Here is an 11,156-nt window from a genome sequence, read left to right on the forward strand (position 1 = left end):
TTAAACTAACTCTGCCGGGACATGGGAACCGAGACTGTAGCTTTAGGGTGCAGGACCTTGAGTGGAGGGAGGTTAGGAACATGGCATCAATTTCACAGGAGGTTGCCTCTAAACAGGAATGTGACATGAAGTGTATATACTTCAATTTGAGAAGTATACGAAATAAGGTAGGTGAACTTGCAGCGTGAGTTGGTACCTGGGAGTTCGATGTTGTGGCTATTACGGAGACATGGGTAGAATAGGGACAGAATTGGTTGTTGCAGGTTCCAGTGTTTAAATGTTTTAGTAGGGTCAGAGGTGAGGGGAAAAGAGGGGGAGGTGTGGCATTGCTTGTCAAGGATCGTATTCCAGCGGTGGAAAGGACGATGGATGAAGACTCGCCATCTGAGGTAGTTTGGGCTGTGGTTAGAAATAGGAAAGGTGAGGTCACCCTGTTAGGAGTTTTCTACAGGCCTAATAGTCCTAGAGATGTAGAAGAAAGGATTGCGAGGGTGATTCAGGAGAAGAGTGAACGTAATAGGGTGGTTGTTATGGGAGTCTTTGACTTTCCAGATGTTTACTGGGAAAGCTATAGCTCGAGTACATTAAATGGGGCGGTGTTTGTCCAATGTGTGCGGGAGGGTTTCCTGACACAATATGTTGACATGCCAACAAGAGGTGAGGCCGTACTGGATTTGGTTCTGGGTAATGAACCAGGCCAGGTGTTAGAATTGGAGGTAGGTGAGCACTTTGGGGACAGTGACCACAATTCGGTGACTTTTACTCTGGTGATGAAGAAGGATAAATGTGCACTGCAGGGCAAGAGTTAAAGCTGGGGGCAAGGAAATTATGATGCGATGAGGCATGACTTAGGATGCGTGGCTTGGAAAAGTAGTCTTTAAGGGAAGGGCACAATCGATATGTGGAGCTTGTTCAAGGAGCAACTATTGAATGTTCTTGATAAGTATGTACCAGTCAGGCAGGGAGGAAAGGGTCGTGTGAGGGAGCCGTGGTTTAATAATGAATTGGAATCCCTTGTTAAAGTGAAAAGGGTGGCCTATGTAAAGATGAGGCATGAAATTCAATTGGGGCGATTGAGAGTTATGTTAGCCAGGGAGGATCTAAAGAGAGAGCTACGAGCAGAAAGGAGGGGACATGAAAAGTCCTTGGTTGGTAGGTTTAGGGAAAACCCAAAGGCTTTCTATAGGTATGTCAGGAATAAAAGAATGACTCGGGTAGGAATAGGTCCAGTCAAGGATAGTAGTGGGAAGTTGCGCATGGAGGCAGAAGAGATTGGGGAAACACTGAATGAATATTTTTCATCAGTATTCACTCAGGAACAGGACATTCTTGCCGATGTGAATATTGAGTCACAATCAATTAAAATTCATGGCTTTGAGGTATGTAGGGAAGAGGTATTGGAAATTCTGGAAAGGGTGAAAATAGATAAGTCCCCTGGGCCTGATGGCATTAATCCTAGGATTCTCTGGGAAGCAAGGGAGGAGATTGCAGAGCCATTGGCCTTGATTTTTTATGACCTCATTGTCTACAGGAATAGTGCCAGAAGACTGGAGGATAGCAAAGGTGGTTCCCTTGTTCAAGAAGGGGAGTAGAGATAACCCTAGTAACTATAGGCCGGTGAGTCTCACTTTTGTTGTGGGCAAAGTCTTAGAGAAAATTGTAAGGGATAGGATTTATGAACATCTGGATAGGAATAATGTGATCAAGGATACTCAGCATGGTTTTGTGAACTACGAAGAGCAGAAGATAAAGATGTATATCGTGTATTTAAGGAGAACAGGTACCTAATAAACCTAGTCCGCCGATTTCTCAATGATGCTTCCAAGTTGACTTCAAAATTCGGTTTGTCCTTCCATTTTTTTCCTATTTTATTTTGTGAGTTTTAAAAACTATCGCAATCCTCTAACTTGAGTATGGGAGTTAGGAAGTTTCGTTGTGGCTGGACAGGACACTGGAATATTGTGGAATACATTTGGAATATTGTGTGCAATTCTGGTCTCCCTCCTATCAGAAGGATATTGGGAAATTTGAAAGGGTTCTGAAGCACCAATGGGTCCACAGAGAGGAGAGGCCCTTCTGCTGCCCTGAGTGCAGCACCCCGGACGTCTGTTCTCAAGCCCTGAGTGCAAGATGGCTTTCAGCAGTTCTTCCCACCTGCTGAGACACCAGTGGGTCCACACCGAGGAGAGGCCGTTCTTCTGCCCCGAGTGCATGAAGGGCTTTGCTCTTTCTTCTGACCTGCTGGCCCACTGGTGGGTCCACATGGGGGAGAGGGTGTTCAGTTGCTCTAAGTGCAGGAAGGCCTTCATCAAACCTCAGACCTGCACGTCTTTGGACACGACCACCCAGAGAAAACACACGCAGACACTGTGAGAATATGCAAACTCCTCACAGACAGACACTCAAGGCTGGAATCAAACCTGGATCTGTGGCACAGTTAGGCTGCAGTGGTAACCACTGAGCCACTACCTATTGCAACCCGAAGTAGGCAAGCAGGAGGTCTGGAGAACACAGCAAGCCAGGCAGCATCAGGATGTGGAGTAGTCAGCATTTTGGATATTAACCCTTCTTCAGGACTGAAACGTTGACTTCTCTATGAGAAAAGATTTACGGAACGTTGCTGGGGGTTGGAGGGTTTGAGCTACAGGGAGAGTCTGAATAGGCTGGGGCTGTTTTCACTGGAGCATCGGAGGTAGAGGAGTGACCTAATAGACGTTTAAATTCATGAGAGGGATGGACAGGGTAAAAGACAAGGTATTTTCCCTGGGCTGGAGGAGTCCAGAAATAGAGGGTATAGGTTCAGGGTGACAGGCGAAATATATTAAAGGGACAACTTCTTCATGCAGAGGGTGGCACATACATGAAATGAGCTTCCAGAGTATATGGGTCAGGTGCTGTCAAATGGGACTAGGTTAATTTAGGATATCAGGTCAGCATGGAAAAGTTGGACCGAAGGGTCTGTTTCCATGTTGTATGTGTCTCTGACTACTGGTCCTGATGTAAGTTTAAAAGAGAGTCCAAGTAACTTTGAATAGTTCAATCTTGTTGAACTCACCTCCTCAAATGTTTCAAATGACTCCATCCGAGCGATACTGTTTAAACATGCTGAGTTGGACAAAATATCCTATCAAGTTCAACACTAACCCAGAGTTGAAGATGTCAGAAATCACACGATACCAAGGGGACCAAAACTGATCACAATATTCCAGGTGCAGCCTTATCAACGTTCTGTATAACTACACTATATCTTGCCAACATCTATACTCAATTCCCTAACTGATGAAGGTTAGTGTGCCTAAACCTTTCTTCACTGCCTTGTGCAGCGATGTTATCAGAGATAGAGGATCGAATTTAAACTGATCCACAATCCGGTGACTCGGAGCACCGAAGCAGAGTAGTGCAGCATGAGTGTGCTGGGCACATAACCCAGAGGTCGATGGGTCAAAACCATGTGATGCTATTGCTCAATGTCTCCATAAGCTGCTTTCCTTGGCAAAGGTGCTCTGTTCTGTATCTTACCTTTGCATCTGCTTCCCAAAGCTTCTTCAGTGGAGGAGTGGCAGTGGCAGCTGGAGCCCAGGAGCTCAACAACCCACCGGAGCTGGAGGAAGCTCCGAGCTCCAAAAGGGGGGCCCAACTGGAGGCTGGATTGGCTCAAGGCTTGTATCTATTAACTTATTTAAATGGTACCTACTGTATGGGGCTTTGGTTCACATTAAAACCGGAGGATCATGTCAGAGTGTTTGTTTATATTTAGCAGTTGTAGTTGGTAAAATACACTCCCTGGAGGAGCACCTTCTTTGATGCTGCATTTCTTACCTTATGCACTTCCCCCATTTATTATCTCCCATCTTGATTGTATATTTTTTGGGTCAAATTTGATTTCATATTTATCAGACTTGGTATTCACTGTGTGCTATTAATTTGTTTGTTCAAATATTGTAAGTCAAAATTAATGCTGTAATTTCATTTCTGATGTCAGAGTTTGACATTGAATGTGCAGGTGTGAATACCAGTAAGTTGTGAAAATAAATCAATAACTTGTGATTTTACAGCAAAAAGAGTAGTTCACCGCTATCAATAGCATTGTCTCATTTGAAGGGGATGAGTTGAGCCTGACCGACAAACCGTATCAAACAGTCACCGAATTTTATTAATATTTTCGTTATCTTCATTAAAGATAAATACTCCGGCATGCTAAAATTTATCCAATTTGTTTATAAGATTTATTTATATGTCCATTGCTCTGACACATTGGGGAGACTGGATGCCAACTTGCAGAACATTTCAGGGAACAGCTCTAGGACTCCAAACCTAAACGACCCCATCGCCCTGTGGCTGAATACTTTAACTTCCCCTCCCACTCGGTCAAGGGCATGCAAGTCCTGTGCCGCATCCCCCTCCAAGCTCTAGCTACCTGACGCTTGTAGGAAGAATACTTCATCTTCTGCCTTGGGACCCACCAACTACAGTTTCCGTATTTCCCCTCACCCTCACTCTCACACCACGCGCCTTGTCCCAGATCCAACCTTCCAACTCGGCATTAGCCTCTTGAGCAGTCCTACATTTTCATCTTGCTTCCCACCTATTCGCTCCACCCTCCTGTCTTACCTCTCATGATAAATCAGCACCACCATCGACCTATTTCATTCACAGTTACCCCCCCCTCCATCTCCATCCTCTTCCCAATTATCTCTCAGCCCCGTTGGACCAACCTTCATTCCTGATGAAGAACTTATGCTCTAAGTCAAGACTGTGGTGAAGGAACATCCTTAATAAGAAAGAGTTACCAATTCAGATTTATTTCCCATTTGTTCCCCCCGTTCTTCTAGAAATAAGAAATGTCTTTTTCTTCCACTAGAAAGTGGTCTTACACTTTGCGGTGTCTGAAGTGTTATACCACTCCATCTTTTTGCCTACCTATAAAGAATCCTTTCAATATGTTTTTCGGACAATGGTGGCGGTGACCAAAAGCAATCATTTCACTCCTCTTCAATGTCCCATTTCTCCTCCTAGGAACCACTTTGACATGTTGTCTGTGTGTATTTGGTTTTCAAAATGTAATTTGGCCATTGAAGTGAACAGGGTTAGTCTTTATCGATCGCTAGCTTTGTTTGCACTAACTGCAATTATCCATCAATTTGCTGTTTTTTTGTTCCATCAAAGCTGGAAAAAATTATCTGTATTTATTTTGCACTCAAGTGTGAAAAGTCATCCCAAGGGTGGTCATATTATTATAGCTGATTGAAGCTATAACAGGAGTAATTGTGTGGCAGTTTGAGACTAAAATATTGGCTGGAAAGAATGTAGATTGATGATGAAAGTCAGAAAGCAGAATCTCTGGCCACAATCTATCATTCTGGCTTGATTAATTGGTGGCTCTTCAATGGCACCTTCCAAGCCATCACCTCAACTACCAAGAGCAGGTAAGTGTGAACACAGCATTCCAACTGTGAAATATATCGCATTGCTTCTTTGTTATTGATCAAAAACCTGGAACTCGCTCCTGAACATTATTGCAGACCAAATCATAATGTGAAGCAATTTAAGAGGCAGCTCAGCGCCACTTTTTCAAGGACAATTTGGGAAGGGTTGTTGGCAGACCCAATGATATTCACATCACATGAAATAATAAGCAAAGAGGCATGGATAGAGGAATGGCTAACCAATGATACAATTGGGATAAGGGGCACGTTCAGGATAGCAACTTGTAACTAGTAGTGTGCCACAGGGATCAGTGCTGGGGCCAAACTTATTTACAATATGTATTATTTACAAGTATTTACTTCGATAAGTAAAGTGAATGCACTATTGCCAAGATTGCAGAAAAGATGGTTGATGGGAAGGCAGGTGGTGAGAAGACATGAAATATCTGCACAGGGATATAGACAGATTAAGTAAATGAGCAAACCTTTTGCAGATGGAATAGAATTTGGGGAAATGAGGTTGTGCACTTTGCCAGGAGGAACAGTGCTGAATGTTAAATGGAGAAAGCTGTTGAATAGAGGGATTTGGAAGCCCATACCCATGCATCTCTTCCTCCAAGTTCAGTGAAAAATAGGGAAGGCAAATGGGAGGTTTACCTTTAAATACAGTGTAAAGGTCGGGAGGTTATAGTGAACCTATGTCAGGCACCAGTCAGGCCACAACTGAACACTGGGTGGGTCCTTTACCCAAGGAAAGATATACTGGCTTTGGAGGCAGTCCAGAGAAGGTTGACTAGGATGAAAAGAATATCATATGAAGAGAAGTGAATAGGTTGGGCCTATACTTATTACAAGTGAGAAGATTTGGAGGTAACCTTATTTTCACATAAACGATTCTGGGGAGACTTGACAGGCTTGATGTGGAAAAGTTTACGTTTGTGGGTGAGTCTAGCACCAGAGGGAATAACCTGCAAATGAGAGATTGCATGTTGAAGACAGATAGGAATTTTTACTGAGGGCAGTAAATCTGTGGAACATGTTACTACAGGGGGTTGTTGAGCTTGGGTCGTTAAGTACATTCAAGGCTGTCAGTTTTTGTTTAACTAGTGAGGGAATCGAGGATTATGGCGAAATAGCAAGAAAGTGGAGTTGATGTTTACCAGAGTTAACGTGATCGGAATAAATGGCAGAATTGATTCAATGAGCTGAATTGAATAGTTAATAATAAAGGGGCCAGTACATCCTTCCTGAGATATGGGGCCCAAAATTGCGTTCAATACTCCAAATGCGGCTTGACCGGAGCCTTACAGAGCCTCAGAAGTACATCCCTGCCTTTATATTCAAGTCTGATCAAAATAAATGCCATCATTGCATTTGCCTCCCCAACTATTGATTCAACCTTCAAGTTTACCTTGAGAGAATCCTGGAATAGAACTCCATCGTCTCTTTGCACATCCGATTTCTGAATTTTCTCCCCATAATCCTTCTGTTCCAGAGTAGGAGCAGAGATTTTCTGACAAACCGATTTTATTCAGGGATACCAAGGTAGGTCTGGAATTTCCAATATCTCAGAAGGAATAGTTATTCCTGGACAATGCAGAGAGGACTATGGTGTGGTCCTGTAAACCTGAGTCAGCAATAACTCTTTCTGGATCAAGAAACAAAAGGGCCACTGAGAAACTGCAAAATCATAAGCCCTCAGAAAAAGAAATTAGGCAATTCAGCCCATTGAGTCTGCTCCACCATATAATCATTCTTAAGTATCAAGGGTTACGGGGAGAATGGGGATGAGAAAGTTTTCAGCCAGGATTGAATGGTGGAGCAGACTCAATGGGCTGAATGGCCTAATTTCTGCTAGCTAACTATCCCTGGGAAGAAGGATGTATAACAACAAGCTGTTTCCTGGGACAGATGAGATAAGTTTTTAATAAACTCGTGACAAAAGGACAAGTTAGTCTGTCTGTGGAAGGATGGCCTTGACACCAAGAGGTTAATTGCAGGACAGGCTGTTTCAAACAGACAGCTAAACCTCAAGGCTAAGAAGGTATGCTACACACTGGAGGTCTCTAGCAATGTGGGGAGGTGGTGTTAGAATCTAAAGAAACATCACACCACAGATTTAAAAGTGATGAATCTCCACCAGAATTTAAACCCAGAAAGATGCAGCAGCAGTACTTGGAAGAACAACACTGCAGTGAATCCCTGAACACTTCCAGAGACAGATATTGTCGGTGGAAAGTCAATTAAATTCTGCCATCAATTGGATGATCCCCAAGTTGGGAGTGAGGTTGAACTTGGTGACTTGTGTGGGGGGGGGGGGTTATTTTTGGTTGCTACAGACAATAAAGTGCAAATCATTGTTTCAGCAGTTGATTCTCTGCGCAGTTTCTGAGTCAGGAGCCAAATTAAGGCAATTCACCCACAGCCACAGTGAGGCTAGGATTAATATTGACTCCATTGCATTCAGCACGACATCACAGCAGCATTCAAGATCTCAAACAGAAACACCCAGAGGAACATGTTGCCCTACATTAGGTAAAATTAGCCTGAAAAGTGGTGTAATCTGTTCTAGTGATAAAAATAAATCCCCAACACTTTAAAATCAATTATCAGCAATTTTTTATCCAATCGTTACAGTTAAAAAATAAACACAACTATTAACAAACTGGTTATAGGCCAAGAGCAGACAGGTGGCATTAGTTTAGTTGGGGATCATGGACTGGTTGGTCTGAAGGGTATGTTTCTGGCCTACATGACTCCATAGCACTGAATGAATGGAGATCCATCCCAAAGATGAAAAAATTTCGAGCACCACTTTACGCAAATATGTGGACCCCCCTCCTGAGGGCAGGAGGGCACTGAGGTTCAGTAGTTCAGACAGTCAACCAGCAACTTCTCTCTGGGAGACTTGTCTCAAGAAAGGAAGCGGTTTCCTGTCACATCAGTTAGATTATCCAGTTTGGAGCAGGTCCGATATGTCCAACAAAATAGGTAGACAGGGCAGTGAAGAAGGCTTAAGCCTCACTGCCCTTCATCAGTCAGGGAATTGAGTATAGAAGTTGACAAGTTATGTTGCAGTTAATCAGGATATTGGTGAGGCCACACTTGGAGTATTGTGATTCGTTTTGATCACCTTGCGAAACAAAGATGTTATTAAACTTGAAAAGAGTGCAGAAGACATTTACAAGAAACCAGGACTCAAGGTCTGAGTAACAGGGAGAGGTTGGACAAGCTAAGACGTTTTTATTTCGAGCATAAGAGCCTCGGGGGGTTGGGGCGGGCTCATAGAGGTGAAGAGATCCTGAGAGGCATGGAGAGGGTGAATGCACTCAATCTTTTTTCCCAGGATTGGGGAATTTCGAATATCAACATGCATTGAGAATCCCCATGAATACACGCAGCCTGCGTGGAGGGCTCAAGGGCTCTAATTGCAGAGAGAAATTTAATTCTTTCGCGAAATGTGGACTAGTGTTCTCGCTGTAGACGAGCCTTTCATTGGATTGTTGAATCTGGCGGGTAACAACGACCCCTGCCCCGTGGAAACTCTATGGAAGCAAATTGATTTCCTCAAACTGACTGGAGTGTCACCAGGATTGGGCAGAAGCCAATCGGTTGCCGAGTGCTGGAGAGGGGATTCCTTGCAGCACCAGGGACCTGGGTTTGAACCCACCCTCATGGTGACAGTGTGGATTTTGCCCTTTCTACCCCTCCCCCACTCCCTGTCTACGTGGGTTTCCTCTGGGCGCTTGATTTTCCTCCCATGTTCCAAACATGTACTGGCTAGAATGGATTGGGCGTTCGAAATTCAGGGATAAGCTGTGGGGTGGTATGTTCTTCCGAGGGCCGTATGGACTTGGTGGGCCAAACGGCCTGTATCCACAGTGATTCCCCCAACGTGTCTCCAGCCTGGCTTCCAGCTCCATCTCTCTGTGCCGAGATTCCTCCAGTGTGTGTTTTTCCCTAGTTTCCAGCACCCAGAACGTCCCACGTTCTGCAAATCGAAAGACAAGTCCCAACCTGCCCTCTCCCATGTGTGTTGTGTAACTGCTTAATCACTTTTAGTGGCCCAGCAAAGGCTAATAGCCAATTTGGCAAACCAGAGGATGGCCTCAACCGCGACCTTGGGTTCATGTCACATGACAGGTAACCCCCTTCACTGTTATGCTCTCTCTCACACTTACACACTCACACGCTCGTGCAGAGCCTTTCCGGTAGACATGCTCTCTCTCAACACACAATAATACGTCCCTACACACACACACCAATGCATACATCTTCGCACATGATTATACCCCATCACACACACACTTTACCCAGCATGCACACGCACTTACACACACTCTCTCTCTCATGCACGCACACTCACGCATTTGGAGTGAATTTGCATTTGCAGGATTATATATTTGGAAGTAAACCATTCTGACTCAAGATTGGGATACAGACAGACTCTAACCTCACAGCTTTCATGCATTGTTTGACGTGAGGTGCTACCTCCTTTTATAAACATAAAGTTTCCTGGAAAACGTGACTTAAAAGAAGTTCTGGAATGTACAGATTAATTAGCCTAAATCTGCAATCCATTTTAAAAGATGAATGATTTAACAGAAATCTAGGTTTCTTCAATTCATCACTTATGTTGCATGACACTATAATCTTTTTGCACTATATTCTGTGCCTTGTGATCCTACTCCACAGCTACCTGATGAAGGAGCAGCACTTCGAAACCCAGTGCCTCCAAATAAACCTGTTGGACTATACTCTGGTGTTTGTGAGATTTTAAAACTTTATTTCCAGTGAATACAGCCCACACCTCAAACTGTTGCCAGTAAACTTTGCAATGCAATGAAACAATGAACCTGTAGTCCTGAAAAATAATACAATTTCTAACAAAGATTAGCTACTCATTCACTGATCCTTCTGAGACATGACATTAGTGCTGAAGCTGAAAGAAATGAGCAACTTTTAAAACAAAAACCTGTTTTGGACCTCGCAGAGTCTGAACGTGGCGGTATGTTCAGGTAACCTTTACTACGACCTTATTTTGTTACAGCTTCAGATTTCACCAGCAAAAGAGCATACAATAAGTGCTTTTTAAAAGAAAAACACCTCCAGCCCAAAGTGCACCCAGTCCCCCCACCCCACTTTCTTTGTTGGTCAGCTGAGTTGTCCGTTTGTTACTGGATCCCTGGTACAGCCAGGTAAAGCATGCAGCTGGGATGACTGAGTGGAACCCCTTTCCTGCAACGGCAGTTTCCTTCACTAAAAAGGGCCAGGAGTGAATCAGATGGTGTTTTTCTCCCCCACTGGCGGCCTCCTGGGAGTGGAAAGGAAACAATCACCAAAACCCAGTCTTAGCTTTGTGAATCTTCAGAAAATAAGCCAACGTTCATCCCTTCAGATTTTCCATCCTGAGCTTTGTCACTCTTTTGTAGGGACATTACAAGTGGAGGTTTGCAGAAAAGCACCACAATGCAATCTGATTAATCAGGACCTGGATGTTTTCGTCTTTTAATGTAAGTGTTGTGCTCCAGAACATTGGTGTTCACAGTTTATAATACTTATCTTCCCAGTCCCCTGTATCACTTGTCGAAAATGTTTAATTTGCGTTTTGTAATCCTTTCACTGTCTGCTAATGAGGAAAGTGTTTTGCGTGTTTTACCTAAGTTTATGTTGATCATGCATACCTCGAGCCTCAAGCTAATTTCACGAGAAACCTTCTCCAGTTCAAAA

Source organism: Hemiscyllium ocellatum, unplaced genomic scaffold (assembly GCF_020745735.1).
Source record: "Hemiscyllium ocellatum isolate sHemOce1 unplaced genomic scaffold, sHemOce1.pat.X.cur. scaffold_1799_pat_ctg1, whole genome shotgun sequence".
Taxonomy (NCBI): Eukaryota; Metazoa; Chordata; class Chondrichthyes; order Orectolobiformes; family Hemiscylliidae; genus Hemiscyllium; species Hemiscyllium ocellatum.